At 43.2% G+C, this 14,896-nt stretch overlaps 1 long non-coding RNA gene across 1 annotated transcript in view; it reads right to left on the minus strand.

Annotated features, from left to right (window-relative positions):
- Positions 1 to 1,348: 1,348 nt before the first annotated feature.
- Positions 1,349 to 14,896, minus strand: part of LOC137544942 (uncharacterized) — a 126,671-nt gene continuing 113,123 nt past the window's right edge. The window contains exons 3-4 of the long non-coding RNA XR_011025947.1: positions 10,909 to 11,010; positions 1,349 to 1,547 (exon numbers count right to left, since the gene is read on the minus strand). This is a non-coding gene — a long non-coding RNA (uncharacterized lncRNA). The remainder of the gene's footprint in view (positions 1,548 to 10,908; positions 11,011 to 14,896) is intronic.

The raw sequence follows: 14,896 nt of genomic DNA on the forward strand, positions 1-14,896 counted from the left end.
ATCACTGGAGTGCCCAAAATCACAAGGTGTGCAATACTCAGAGACATGGCCAAGGTATGAAAGGCTGAAAGACAACCACCACTGAACAAGACACACAAGCTGAAACGTCAAGACTGGGCCAAGAAATATCTCAAGACTGATTTTTCTAAGGTTTTATGTACTGATGAAATGAGAGTGAGTCTTGATGGGCTAGATGGATGGGCCCGTGGCTGGATTGGTAAAGGGCAGAGAGCTCCAGTCCGACTCAGACGCCAGCAAGGTGGATGTGGAGTACTGGTTTGGGCTGGTATCATCAAAGATGAGCTTGTGGGGCCTTTTCGGGTTGAGGATGGAGTCAAGCTCAACTTACAGTCCTACTGCCAGTTTCTGGAAGACACCTTCCTCAAGCAGTGGTACAGGAAGAAGTCTGCATCCTTGAAGAAAAACATGATTTTCATGCAGGACAATGCTCCATCACACGCGTCCAAGTACTCCACAGCGTGGCTGGCAAAAAAGGGTATAAAAGAAGAAAAACTAATGACATGGCCTCCTTGTTCACCTGATCTGAACCCCATTGAGAACCTGTGGTCCATCATAAAATGTGAGATTTACAAGGAGGGAAACCAGTACACCTCTCTGAACAGTGTCTGGGAGGCTGTGGTTGCTGCTGCACGCAATGTTGATGGTGAACAGATCAAAACACTGACAGAATCCATGGATGGCAGGCTTTTGAGTGTCCTTGCAAAGAAAGGCGGCTATATTGGTCACTGATTTGTTTTTGTTTTGTTTTTGAATGTCAGAAATGTATATTTGTGAATGTTGAGATGTTATATTGGTTTCACTGGTAAAAATAAATAATTGAAATGGGTATATATTTGTTTTTTGTTAAGTTGCCTAATAATTATGCACAGTAATAGTCACCTGCACACACAGATATCCCCCTAAAATAGCTAAAAACAAACTAAAAACTACTTTCAAAAATATTCAGCTTTGATATTAATGAGTTTTTGGGGTTCATTGAGAACATGGTTGTTGTTCAATAATAAAATTATTCCTCAAAAATGCAACTTGCCTAATAAATGTGCACTCCCCGTATATCCTTTTCAGGGGGTATCTTTTTAAAGAATAAAGGCCATGCTGAGAATTCCCCGTGAAGTGATGGACTAGTCCAAAACCTGTCCTTTCTGTCAGCTTTCTAGTGACAGCAACATGGGGGAAAATTAATTTATGTCTCATTTTACTCTGGAAGAAACGTACTTCTTATTTGCGTTTACATGTATTTTAAATTTTACAATTATTTGCGATAGTGGTCCTTTAAATAGACCTGTTAGTTGTTGCTTTAGAAAAGACACAAGTTGTAGATTACATATATGATTGTTGTTCTACCTCTTTAATGCCGTCCTCATTGGCTTACTGATACAAACACAGCACAGACCGTCCCCGATCTGCCTCATACTGTTTGTTTGGTCTGTGGATTCCTTTAAGCCAGATGGGTAAAACATTGTCAGCCATTCATCACTGCCCTTGCAGAACAATCTCACCTATTGTTGCTGCTCTCCTCACAGGTGCTGTCGGAAAGAGGACAAATCGTTCTTTAATTGGTCCAAAATAATTACACACTACAAGACGTAAATAGATCCACCACCACCAAGCTCCAAAGTGACTAAATCTGTACTTCTTTACATCCAAGGATGAAAATGTATACATTTCCTAATATGATTCAGTCATAAAAATATATTTTTGGTTTCTCAATTTTTCCCATCTGTTAAATATGAAATGTTACATAGGAACGTCTATCCTTTGCAGCCAGCAGGTGGAGCTCTCTAGCAAAAAGGAGGATCAGATCACTGGAATGCTGTGTGTGCTGCTGTGAGCAGGATTCAAAAACCTTGTACTCCATTTAGAAAAAGGGGTTTTGTAAAAATTCACTTTAAAATGTAATGCACCCTTTTTTTGCACGTCTGCTTTACTACCCAAGGCATAAGTCTAGAACAGGCATGGGCAAACTTGGCCCTCCAGCTGTTAAGGGACTACAAGTCCCACAATGCATTGCGGGAGTCTTACAGCCACAGTCATGACTCATAAAGGCAAATGCATTGTGGGACTTGTAGTTCCTTAACAGCTGGAGGGCCAAGTTTGCCCATGCCTGGTCTGGAACCTAATACAGACAATATAAATGGCTGAGCCTATTGTTTTTATCCTTGTCCCTCTTGTTTCGTCATACCTTGCGCCATGGACCTTCCACCCCTACAAAGCAACAGAAAGCATTCTGAGTGCAGGGAACAAATAATAGTCTAAAGTGAACCAGAGACGAAGCACCCTCGTGTATTTACCATATGTATCAGTGGGAACATTAGAGAAAACACCTACCCTGCTCTCTGCTTCATCCTTCACTGCTCAGCCTGCTTGTTATCAGCCCTAATAAAATCCCTGACTGAACATTCTGTCTGGCTTTGCTCAGGAATCATTATAGCTGAGTCTGTCTTCTCTGATGTCTTTTCAAGCCCAAGCCTGCCCCCTTCTGGCTCTGCTATAATGACTTATCTATAATGATTCCTGAGCAAAGCCAGACTGAATGCTCAGTCGGGAATTTTATCAAGGCTGATAACAAGCAGGCTGAGCAGTGAAGGATGAAGCAGAGAGCAGGTTAGGTGTTGTCTCTAATGTTATTATTATTATTATTATTAATTGTATTTATAAAGCGCCAACATATTACGCAGCGCTGGACAATAAATATATACAATGATACAAGGATGACATACATAGGGTTATACACATAGAACAAAGCTATACATACAAATTGTACAAAATACATGATCATGCAATATGGACTGGTTAGGTAGGCCCAGTAATACAAGTACAGGCTGTAATAGGACAGGAGCACATGATCCTGTAGATTACACTAGGGAGTGGAGGACCCTGCCAGAGGCTTACAATCTAAAGGGAGGGATGGTAAAATACATGAGGGTGCTTCGTCTCTGTTTCACTTTAAGTTGGGAGCTGTAAAACATTAAAAACTGTCATCCTTCACCTGAGGAATGAAGGATAACTCTAATACTCACATCCCGGGCCGTTATGATAGGGACCACTTCAAGAATGTCAGGCGTAATGTGTACATGCAGTACACTCTCATAAGTTGTGCAACAGAACAGTTGCCTAGTCTCCAATCCCGACCGGCTTTGGCATTCTGCCATCATCAGGGGTAATTCAGTGAGTATTGTAATGGTTTAATGTACTTTGTAGAGAGTAAAAGTTTATTGCCTTTAAGATTGAAACTGAAGTGAAAAATAGAATATTAGTAGCAAAGAAAAAAAAGCCTCATATTTTTTTTTTCCGTTATATACCTGTAACGATTAGTGTCAGCAAAATAGATTTTCCGATTATTGGTGATCTGCAGTATCACCAATAATACAGATGCTATACCTGATTATGTGGTGATCTGCAGAATCACCAATAATGCTAGTATAGCCAGACACAGGTCAACCAATGTGAAATAGTGCTTGGTGCAACAGTAATGAGTAATAGGAGATCTCCCAAGGAGCGGGTGATTCAGACAGTACTGCAGTCAATGATCACCTGAGGAACAGGTGATTCAGACTGTACTGCAGCCAGTGGACACCTGAGGCGCAGGGACCACTGACTGTGCTGCAAGGATGAGCACCTGAGGAGCAGGTGATTAAGACTATACTGCAGCCAGTGGACACCTGAGGAGCAGGGACCACTGACTGTGCTGCAAGGATGATCACCTGAGGAGCAGGTGATTAAGACTATACTGCAGCCAGTGGACACCTGAGGGGCAGGGACCACTGACTGTGCTGCGAAGGCCGATCACCTGAGGAGCAGGTGATTAAGACTATACTGCAGCTAGCGGACACCTGAGGAGCAGGTGTTACAAACAGTGCTGCAGCGGAGCTTCACCTGAGGAATAGGTGAAGGCTACTACAGATCCCTCACCAGGTGCTAGGCCCACTGGTGAGGACAGGAAGGTCAGAAAAGCAGAGTAGGCAACGTAGGGACAGATAAAGTACAAAGACAGAAGACTGATTCAGTGTCAAGTTCAGGCAGAGTTTGGCAACAGGAATCAGATGGGCAGAAGTACAGAATCAACAAGCAGGAGAATAGTCAAAGGAAGCGGAAGGTCATAACAGATAATACAATGCAATTAGTACTTTAAGCTATCAACAGAATCTGGCTAAGTGTGGATCCCCAGCTCCAGTCGGTTCTAGCACACTTTGGGATCTGACAAGGGTCTGAGCGCTAACACGTTAACATTCGCAACAGCAGACATGGAGCAACTGACAGACTAGTACTATATATACAGAGATGCCCCGCAGCGCCGCCCCCATCACTTAGCCAATCCAAAGTACCGTTGGAGTCAGCTGACTAAGCAGATCAGCTGACTCCCCTTCTATTTGTACAAAGGTCCTGTCGCCTGGCATGCACGCGCGTAGCCCTCAATCTATGTGCAATAGAAGGACCAGGCAGAGTAACCGCATGTAACTGCGTGGCAGAGGCCGCCGGCTGATATGCGGAGATAGCCGCCATGCCGCTTGCCTCTGCGGCGGTATCTCTGCTATCTATTACAATACCTTAGCTGTTTTTCTACAACATTGCACCATTCTCTAATTTTTGCAGTTTACAAATTACACTCTGTATTTTAAATGATGAAACAGAGCAGAGCTAATGGCCCTTTGAACTTCCTGGCAGAAAAACCTTAACCTTTTCAGAACCGGCCGCCTACCCCCCCCTTAAGGACCAGGCATTTTGCGCGGGAGGGGTGTGCGCGCGTTTGGGGGGGTCAGGCGGCGGATCCCGTCTGTGGCTGGCTGGATTTGTGTCCCCCCATAGTGGCCTGTGCCCCCCCTTCTGCAAGCAGCCTTCACTCACCTTCCAGGCTCCAGCGATGAGCCGCACGGGACCCTCTTCTCCGGCCGGCATCTCCGTTCTGTCTGACGATCAGTTCCGGGTCGCGGCTTGATGACATCATAAAGCCGGGACCCAGGGCTGACGTCAGACGGAGCGGAGATGCCGGCCAGAGCGGAGAGGGGCGCCGATCGTCGCGGGAACGGCAGGGAGGTGAGTGGATCCTCTTCTTTACCCCCTGCCGCCGCAGCTGTCAAACTGATCACTATGATCGGACGGCGATCGTAGTGATCATGTGATCAGCAGCCATACGCGATGGCTGCTGATCACTCGGGGGAGATGTCGGCTGTCATATGACAGCTTAATCTCCCCCTCCGGGTGCGCACGATCGCGCCGGGAGCGGAAACTGTGGGCCGGCGTAGATTCTACGCCGCATCAGGCTAGAACAGCCACAAGTGCAGTGTAGAATCTAATGCACGCGGTCCCGAAAAGGTTAAATAAACAAGAAACAGTGAGAGACAGGTTGACATAAGAGCTTCAGAAAATAGCACTGCTCTCTGACTTAATTAGTCAGAGAGCTCAGAGAAGCTCTTTTGCATAGATAACACAACTGAAGTTAAACAATATGAGACTTGTATCTGTGCTTCTAATCTTCTATTTTTTAGATGTACTACACATACAAATCATTATCTCATAAGTTTATTTTCACTTCAGATTCCCTTCAAAAATGTTAATGATTTCACTAATCGTTTGCCTTGTTTTTTGTGGTGGTGACCATATATGTGCTGTATGTCTATTTAAAGAGAATCTGTATTGTTAAAATCACACAAAAGTAAACATACCAGTGTGTTAGGGGACATCTCCTATTACCCTCTGTCACAATTTTGCCGCTCCCCGCCGCATTAAAAGTGGTTAAAAACAGTTTTAAAAAGTTTGTTTATAAACAAACAAAATGGCCACCAAAACAGGAAGTAGGTTGATGTACAGTATGTCCACACATAGAAAATACATCCATACACAAGCAGGCTGTATACAGCCTTCCTTTTTAATCTCAAGAGATCATTTGTGTGTTTCTTTCCCTCTGCAGCTATCTTCCACTGAAGTGTCAGGCTGTTTCTTCCTGCAGAGTGCAGACAGCTGTGCCTGTATGTAATTCCTCGGTATGTGAAAGCCCAGCCAGCTCAGAGGAGGATTTATCCAGCTTGTAAAAGATAATAGAGCAGATAGAAGCTGCCCTAATCTAAATAACACACAGGCAGTGTGCAGAGAGGGGCCTGGAGGGGGGAGATGCATCACAGAACCACAACACTGAAGAACTTGGCAGCCTTCCAGACACAGGCTGACAAGTCTGACAAGAGAGAGATAAGTTGATTTATTACAGAGATGGTGATAGTAGAACGTGCTGCAGTAAGCCAAAACACATTAGAATAGATTTTGGAACTTGTAGGATGGAAGAAAACCGGATGAAATTTTTGTTACGGAGTCTCTTTAAGCACTGGGTGACTACAGAGAACCAGCATTGGCAATAGTTTGGAAACTAGCACTGAGGATTGATTTGATGATTGACCAAACATTGCTTGTGTCTTGCATGTGGACACGCCCTTATACATAGATTGTAACTGTTTCAGCGTTATAAATAGCTATACGGCCGGAGCTCTTCCCTGCGATATGCAGGATTAGATATCGGGCTCAATATCTGGACAGCTGGCAGGGAAGACACAGCCGCCATGTGGACGGGCTTCAGTTGATATAAAGTTTGGCATCTCAGACTTTCTTTGAGGTGCGCTTCATTTGCGCTGTTCTCAGGACCAGGATATGCTGCAGCCGTCCCCGTAATCCCGGGATTTCAGTTCTTTAAAGTGGAATTTCATTTTACATCCACTCTCCTGCCAACAATGCGGCATCCGCTGGTGATGGGATAGCTCAGGGCAAGGATTGGGGGACGGAGGCTGTAGTGTGTTAAGGGGAGAGATTTCACTCCATTACTCATCACACATAAAGAGGTGTTTCATATCTCATCTGTCAACTGCTTTACATGCCCTAAACAGGCCACATATCAAAGTGCAAGAACAAAACACTACTGAGAGCTCGTCCTACACACCGCAGCAAATGAGAGGGGAGCATACGATGCAAGCAGATCTGTTGGTATTTGCTTTATTTTGGTCAAATCAAATCAGTTACCTTCACCATGGTTACAGTGGAGCCGAACTCTTGCACAGGACAGAAGGAAAACAGAGGGAAATGCACCCTGTATGTATTTACAGAATTTTAACCTGTATAATTCCCCCTCATTATTATTATTATTATTGATTTATAAAGCGCCAACATATTCCGTGGCGCTGTACAAAGTAAGAAATAAACATGGGGTACATAATACAGACAATGGTGTACACTAATATACAAGATACATAATTAGTGACAAAATACAAAAAAAAAAAGATACAAAATACAGATTACAAAATATGGAATTGGTAATGATAGTGATAAAAGTAACATGATGAATAAATGATTTCCAAGACACAAAAGGGGGAGAGAGCCCTGCCCTTGCGAGCTTACAGCTGTGTCAGTTGGCTGCCTCGGCAGAGCAGCTAATTGTTAAACACAGGATGGTACAACCTAGACGTTGCAAGCTGTTTGACACTAGTGATGATCGAACACCCAGATATTCAGGCTCGGGTCGGCTCGGCCGAACACGGTCCAGATGTTTCGGCATATTTGGCCGAACACCGAGCCTAATGGAAGCCAATGGGGACCCGAGCATGCCTGCTGGAGGGGACGCAGCATGCGGGGAAAGCCATGGCCACAGTCGGCGGGGAGGGGGGACGGTCCCCCCCCTCACCTCGGGGCTCTCCCCTCTGCGCTCCCCTCCACCTTCCGTGCGTTCCACGGATACTTCTCGCTCTAGCGTTTGACGCAACTTCCTGTTATACAGGAAGTTGCGTAAAGACGCTAGAGCGAGGAGTATCCGTGGAACGCACGGAAGGTATGTATCTGTCCGCTGCCCGCACATACTATTTTAAGCTGGTGGGGAGCGCAAAGGGGAGAGCCCCGAGGTGAGGGAGGGGGGGGGACCGTCCCCCCTCCCCGCTGTCAGTGGCCATGGTTTTCCCGTCATGCTGCGTCCCCTCCAGCCCCCCCCCCCCGAACAGCGCAGTCGAGCACTGCATGGTGCTCGGCTGAGCTCGAGCCGAACCCCCCGATATTCGGGGAATAACGAACAGTGGCGAACACTGTACGATCAACACTATTTGAAACATCGTAGCCTAATAGTACACGTGTGTGGCCACATTCCTTATAAGCCTAATTTTTCAGCATAAAAAATGAGCTGAAAAGTTAACCCCTTGGCTTATATGCGGGTCAGTGGAGCAGAATGGATGGAGGAACAGGTTCTATTACTGGCAGAGGAGCGCAAGGATCGTGCACTAGTGATCCTGTTCTTGCCAGCTGGCATGCCCCCCATCTCCTGCAACATGGTGTGCAGAGTGCACTGCTCAAGACTACCTGTGTCCCCTGGCTTGGGGAGTGGAGCATGCCAACAACGTGTCAGCAATGCAATGATCGGGGATTCTTCTTATGTGGTAATCGCTGTCTCATATCTGTGTCACCATCTAGCGGCATCTTGAGACACAGCTGTATCATCCTTGGGGAACATCTGGCTATGAGGAGAGGGGGGCTGACTTGTACTGGGGGAACATCTGGCTACTGGGGGTTATACTGGGGAGGGGACTTATACGCGAGTCAATCACTTTTCCCTGGTTTCTTGGCTTATACAGGGGTCGGCTTATATGTGAGTATATACAGACTAATACTTAGCGGTTTCACAGGGTAAGTAGGAATTTTCTGTACTCAAATCCATCCATGTAAAATAGGTCTTTCAGAGATAGGAAGGGATGATCAGAGATGGTCAGAGATGGTCAGTTCCTGCCACTCCAATTTATAGAGAAGTACATGATTGGTTCAGTCAAGTGACTGATGTGGTCTCTGATTGGCTGGTCACAATCATCTCTCACTTTCACTTTTTTTTCTTATATAAAAGAAACGAATCAACTCTTGTGAGGGAAAACCTCCCCAGCAGGGACCCAGACAACAATAAAAAGCTTAACAATTTTTTTTTTAACTCTTGCTCCTGCAATAAAAAGCTAGAGAAATGTACTTTTTATCCTGGAGTTATAGTTTAAAGAGGCACTGTAGTGATATATCAGAAACACTTCCTATATCTATATATTGCTGAATATTCATATGTTGCCTTGCCCTCACAGTAATGCTTAGCCTAGGCTGTTGAGATATTACGAATTCTACTTCTACAGCATTGTGGGTGACCTGGCATCATTTTCACTGGCTTCAGAATTCTCAGAAACAAACATTCCACAGAGCAGCATCAGCCAGGACTAAAGATGTCACCACTAAAGATGTTTCAGAAAGTAAATAAGAGTAAGGAAAGATTTTACAATGAGTAAATACTGTCTAAATAATTTAAAAATGAATGTTGTAAATAAAAAAAAAACAACAAAAAACATTTGATTTATTATGTTATTTTCTCAACGGTTCCTCTTTAAGGATCCTTATGAATACATTATTATATTTGTTTTTTCTTAAGTTTTGGGCATGCAAGGTTTGGGTTTAATTTGGAGATCAAAACAGGTTTGCTACTGTAAATACTGTATATGTGTATGATTTAATTAATGTGCTTCTCTCCACTATATTGAGCTTGATTACATCATCCTTTTCATGTTTTTCCCCTATGTTTGCTTTTATATGTGTTGATGATGTGTGAGTTTACTGTAACTGTTTAATGTGCAGTTGCTCCATCTTGTGGCCAGCTGAGGAAATTACATGTTGCATGCTGGTTGCTGCATCTGCTTTGCTTAGAGTGAAATTCCACTTTTGTTGAAGGAGGACCAAAAAACCCCCCCAAAAAAACAATCTTCTAAATTCAGGTCTGTACAATACGAGTATTTAATGCAAAAGTTTCAGATGTCTTAAGGTGGCCACTAATGATCCAATCTTTTTCATCCAAATTTACTAAATCTGTGTAGTATAAAGTTGGCCACTACTGATACAATTTGCCGATCAATCGTTTAAGAACGATTCTTTGTATGAACGATCGGAAATGATCATTTGGGATCACTAATGGACGAAAATATCCTAACCAATCCGATCAGATTATTGAAATTAATCCAATTTTCGGATTGATTTTAGTAATCTAATCGGATTAGTTAGAAGATATTTTTCCATTAGTGGTCCCAAACAATCATTTCCAATCGTTCATACTAATAAATGTTCATAAACGATTGTTCAGCATATTGTATCGTTAGTGGCCATCTTAAAGGACAACTGTAATGAGAGGGATGGGGAGGCTGCCATATTTATGTCCTTTTAAGCAATACCAGTTGCCTGGCTGTCTGCCTGATCCTCTGCCTCGAATACATTTAGCCCTTGAGTCTGAACAAGCATGCAGCTGATCAGGTGTTTCTGACAATATTGTCAGATCTGACAAGATCAGCTGCATGCTTGTTTCTGGTGTTATTCAAACACTACTGCAGCCAAATAGATCAGCAGGGCTGACAGGCAACCAGTATTGTTTAAAAGGAAGTAAACATGGCAACCTCCATATACCTCTCACTTCAGTTGTCCTTTGTTGTAAATATATTGACTAGATAATTTAGGCAATCCCTTATGTTACATAGAAATGGTAAGATTGGATTAAAACATTGGATCATTAGTGGCCACTATTACAGTTGTTTTATCTGAAGAAACAGATGCTTCCAGTCTTGCCACCGGATTGCTGACTGCTGTGTCAGTTTGCTGAATACTGCAGGTGATTACTTCACAGTTGCAGTGCTTCCTGCTGTTTACAGGGGCTGGGCAGCCCACGCTTTATAGCAACGCTTCTTAAAATGTTTATAGTATGTTCCTCTTTCCAAAATATGGGTTTGCAACGTACTCGCTAATGAAGGGAACTTCATCTCTAGTACCGCTTGATACATCTGAGAAGAACACAAGAGGCGCCCAAACAGTATAAAATGATTAAAACAAAAAAAAAAGAGAAGGTGAGTATTAACTTACCTTCAATAATTCACTGAAAATAAGATTCAGGCTTCTATTTGCACAGAAAAAGACAACACGTTTCACAGCTCACAGCTGCTTCATCAGGTCAGTAAACAAGGCCTTGAAATATAAAACATGGAGTCAGCATTCAACATCCTGCGAATCGCTTATAGGCTGTGTCTTAGACAGCGCATATGTATAAAAACCATTCTTGTATAATCATGCATATTTATAATTAGCAAGAAGTTTTAAATCAGGATGATACCATTTATTGGCTAACTTAGAGTGGAAAAAACAGTGAGCTTTCGGCTTATAAAAAGCCTTCGTCGGACTGGTTCCTGACAAATACTGAAAAACACAGCTTATATACACTGACATACAGAGGAGAAACAACTCAGTTCCCTCAACATAACATAAAGTAGACTCTGGTGATGGGGAGACATCGTAAATTCTGAGCTCAAATTGTAACTGGGCTGTTTACATGCACCATTAATTCTAAGCTAAAGAGAATTGTGGCATTTAAAACCAGCACATGAAAGCAAATACATCGAATAGTGACAGTGCACACCATCTTACAAAGCATATGGCACAAAAAAATGAATGAAAAGATAGAAAGATTTAAAGAATTGTGGCATTTAAAACCCATCGTACCAGCACAAGAAGTTAGAGTCCTTGTTTAAACCATCTTCTACAGTTTTGAACCAATGTATAAACTTTGTTTCTTGTGTTAGTCTCATGTTTCCCGATTTGAAGCCACCCATTAATACTGTGACGCGAAAATCGCTTAAACTGTGTCCAGGTAAACAAAAGTGTGTTAGTATTGGGAGATCAGTATATTTTGTAATATCCTTTTTTCTGCTGTTAATAGTGAACCTCTGGTGTGTCATGAGATCACGCAGTGGTTGACTTGTTTCTCCCACATAAATTCCTTTGGGGCATTTTGCACACAGGGCTGTGGAGTCGGTCCATAAATCCACCGACTCCGACTCCTCAGTTTAGGATTCCACCGACTCCGACTCCTCGACTCCGACTCCTCTAATTTGCATATTACAATTTTGTTGATTAAAAGTATGTAACGTGAAATTCGTCTCTTAACTGCCAACGCTTAGGCATTTTACAAGACAACTGAAGTGAGAAGGATATGTAGACTACTATATTTATTCCCTTTAGACTAAAACTAGTCCTTGGTAAGAGTACTTGTAAAAGGTACAAACCGGAACAAAGAACATCTATCAGGCCCTAGGCAATGTAAGTGTGGGTACATGTAAGAATGATGTGCAGGTACTCTGCAGGGGAATAAGGAGATTGTAAACAGACAACACCTCTGTGTTCAATGTGCACAGCATTCTAAGTGGATTCCCTGCAGCTCTGTGGGGAGTGCATATGTAGAGTATAGTACTACTGTGTAACAAAGTAAACCTGAGACTGATGAAATTAAAGTTTTATACATACCTGGGGCTTCCTCCAGCCGCCTTCAGGATAATCCATCCCTCGTTGTCCTCCTCCACCACCTGGATCTTCTGCTATGAGTCCAGGTACTTGAGCCAGTCGGGCGTAGTGCGCATGCACACACTCCACCGCCAGGAGCATACTACACCTGTGCAGCACTATTGCGCAGGTGCAGAATGTTCCTGGCTGTGGGAGCGGCATGCGGCCGGACAGCGCTGACTGGCTGAATTACCAGGACTCTTAGCAGAAGATCCGGGTGGTGGAGGACCGCGAGGGACTGATTAGCCTGAAGGGGGCTGGAGGAAGCCCCAGGTATGTATAAAACTTTACTTTTCATCCGTCTCAGGTACCCTTTAATTTGCAGTCACTAAACCAAATTTTAACACCACTCAAATTATTTGATTTCATCAGCAAAGGGAGTGCATACATTTGCATAAATCAGCATCAATGCAGAATTATTTCCATCTCATTGACCATTTCTATTAGTGACACAGCTACACATCATTTATTCTTACAGCACAGATGTTATTTAGTATATATGAGATTCCTGTGTACACATCATATATACAGTCACAATCAGATATGTATATCTGACCTTAAAAATACGGGGACTGCTTTATTGAAGCAGCACAAGTAACTAATTTTGATTGGTTTATTTCATTTTTGTGGACTAAGCACAGCTATTACTGTATATATACTGTATATATACATTATTTTTAATGACTATTATCTGAGAAATAGAACATTTTATCATATTTTCTATTTTAATTACAGTTACAAATTCATTAGGAGTCGGAGTCGGTGCATTTTTTCCCGACTCCGACTCCAGGCACCCAAAATTGCCCGACTCCACGACTCCGACTCCACGACTCCGACTCCACAGCCCTGTTTGCACACATGATCAGGTATACCACATTAGATGAGTTGCAGGAAAAGGTGCCTTGTACTTTGTATTCCTGTTGTGTACCTGGTATTAGTATCCTGTCAGTGGAATGAATGTGTTTACAGGTCCCACCCCTTTTCCCTTGGCAGGGGAATGTTCCATTTTGTTCTGGCCTATTTAAGGCACTCCTCACTATCATCTGCTTAAAAGAGTCATCAGGGGATCTTTAAGAAAATGAGTGCTACTTACCAGGGGCTTCCTCCAGCCCCAAGCTCCCAGCATGTGCCTCGCCGCAGCTCTGCCTTCAGCTGTTCGCCGTAGCTCCGTCCCGGTTCCCGGCGATGACGTCCGGGCGACCTCCAGGTCGGCCTGTACTGTACTGCTGGAGGAAGCCGCCCCCGATAAGTAGCACTCATTTTCTTAAAGATCCCCTGATGACTCCTTTAAGATTGGGTGGCTGTCGGAACGCTAGGAGGGGAGGTTCAGGGAATATCTTTTTCAGTCTCTGATCCTTATGTAGAACAGGATGAAGTTCTTTTTCGCGTCACTGTATTAATGGGTGGCTTCTATCTATTCATTCATTTTTTGTGCCATATGCTGTGTAGGATGGTGTTCACTGTCACTATTCATTTTATTTGCTTTCATGTGCTGGTTTAATGCCACAATTCTCTTTAGCTTAGAATTAATGGTGCATGTAACCAGCCCAGTTACAATTTGAGCTCAGAATTTATGATGTCTCCCCATCACCAGAGTCTACTTTATGTCATGTTGAGGGAACTGTTGATCTTATCAATTTAGCCAGGATGCTTGGGAAAGGCTCCTGAGTAACAGTTAAGGCATCTAATTACATTTATGTCTGCTAAACAATGTTTCTCCTCTGTATGTCAGTGTATATAAGCTGTGTTTTTCAGTTTTTGTCAGAAACCAGTCCGACGAGGGCTTTTTATAAGCCGAAAGCTCACTGTTTTTTCATCTCTAAGTTAGCCAATAAATGGTATCATCCTGATTCAAAACTTCTTGCTTTTACTGATGGCTAACACGGTACAACACTTTACTGCTTCTATTTATAATTAGGAGAGGGAGAATTGCTTAGTGTGTTCTGTTTGTAAAGGACCGTGGAATGTCAATGCTATATAAATAAATAATTAGAATAACATCAAATTAAAAAATACATTTTAGAGCATTTCTTTTAACAAAAAGTGAAATTTAAAGTGTACCTACACATGCACTGTTTGCAAGCAATAGCGCAGTTTCCTATTGTTTACCTAAATAAATTACATGCAGTAAATCTTTTGTTTTTTCCCTTCTAGGATTCACCATCTTGCGTTGGTGTGCTGTTGTCCTGAAAGAGGCTGATCCAGGAGTGCAGCTGTGGTCCTACATACCGCTTCCTGCCACATGACACTGATCTCTGCAAGCTCCTCCCCCATGTGACCATATGTCTTATGCCTCCACTGGTTACTTGAAGGCAGAAGTGCCCAGTGGCCTGGAAGTACCAGGCTTTCCTATGCAGTCCAGACTTGATGACATCATTGTGTACATACAAAGACATACTTAGAGCATACATTTCAAACTCTAGCCCCGGTGCCAAATTTGGCCAACAAGTAGTTTCCCCATTGCATTTTGTTTGGCCCACTCTAGACCACCAGAGAAGCTATATTAGAGGTGAAGCCC

Source organism: Hyperolius riggenbachi, chromosome 2 (genome assembly GCF_040937935.1).
Source record: "Hyperolius riggenbachi isolate aHypRig1 chromosome 2, aHypRig1.pri, whole genome shotgun sequence".
In the NCBI taxonomy this organism is placed as follows: Eukaryota; Metazoa; Chordata; class Amphibia; order Anura; family Hyperoliidae; genus Hyperolius; species Hyperolius riggenbachi.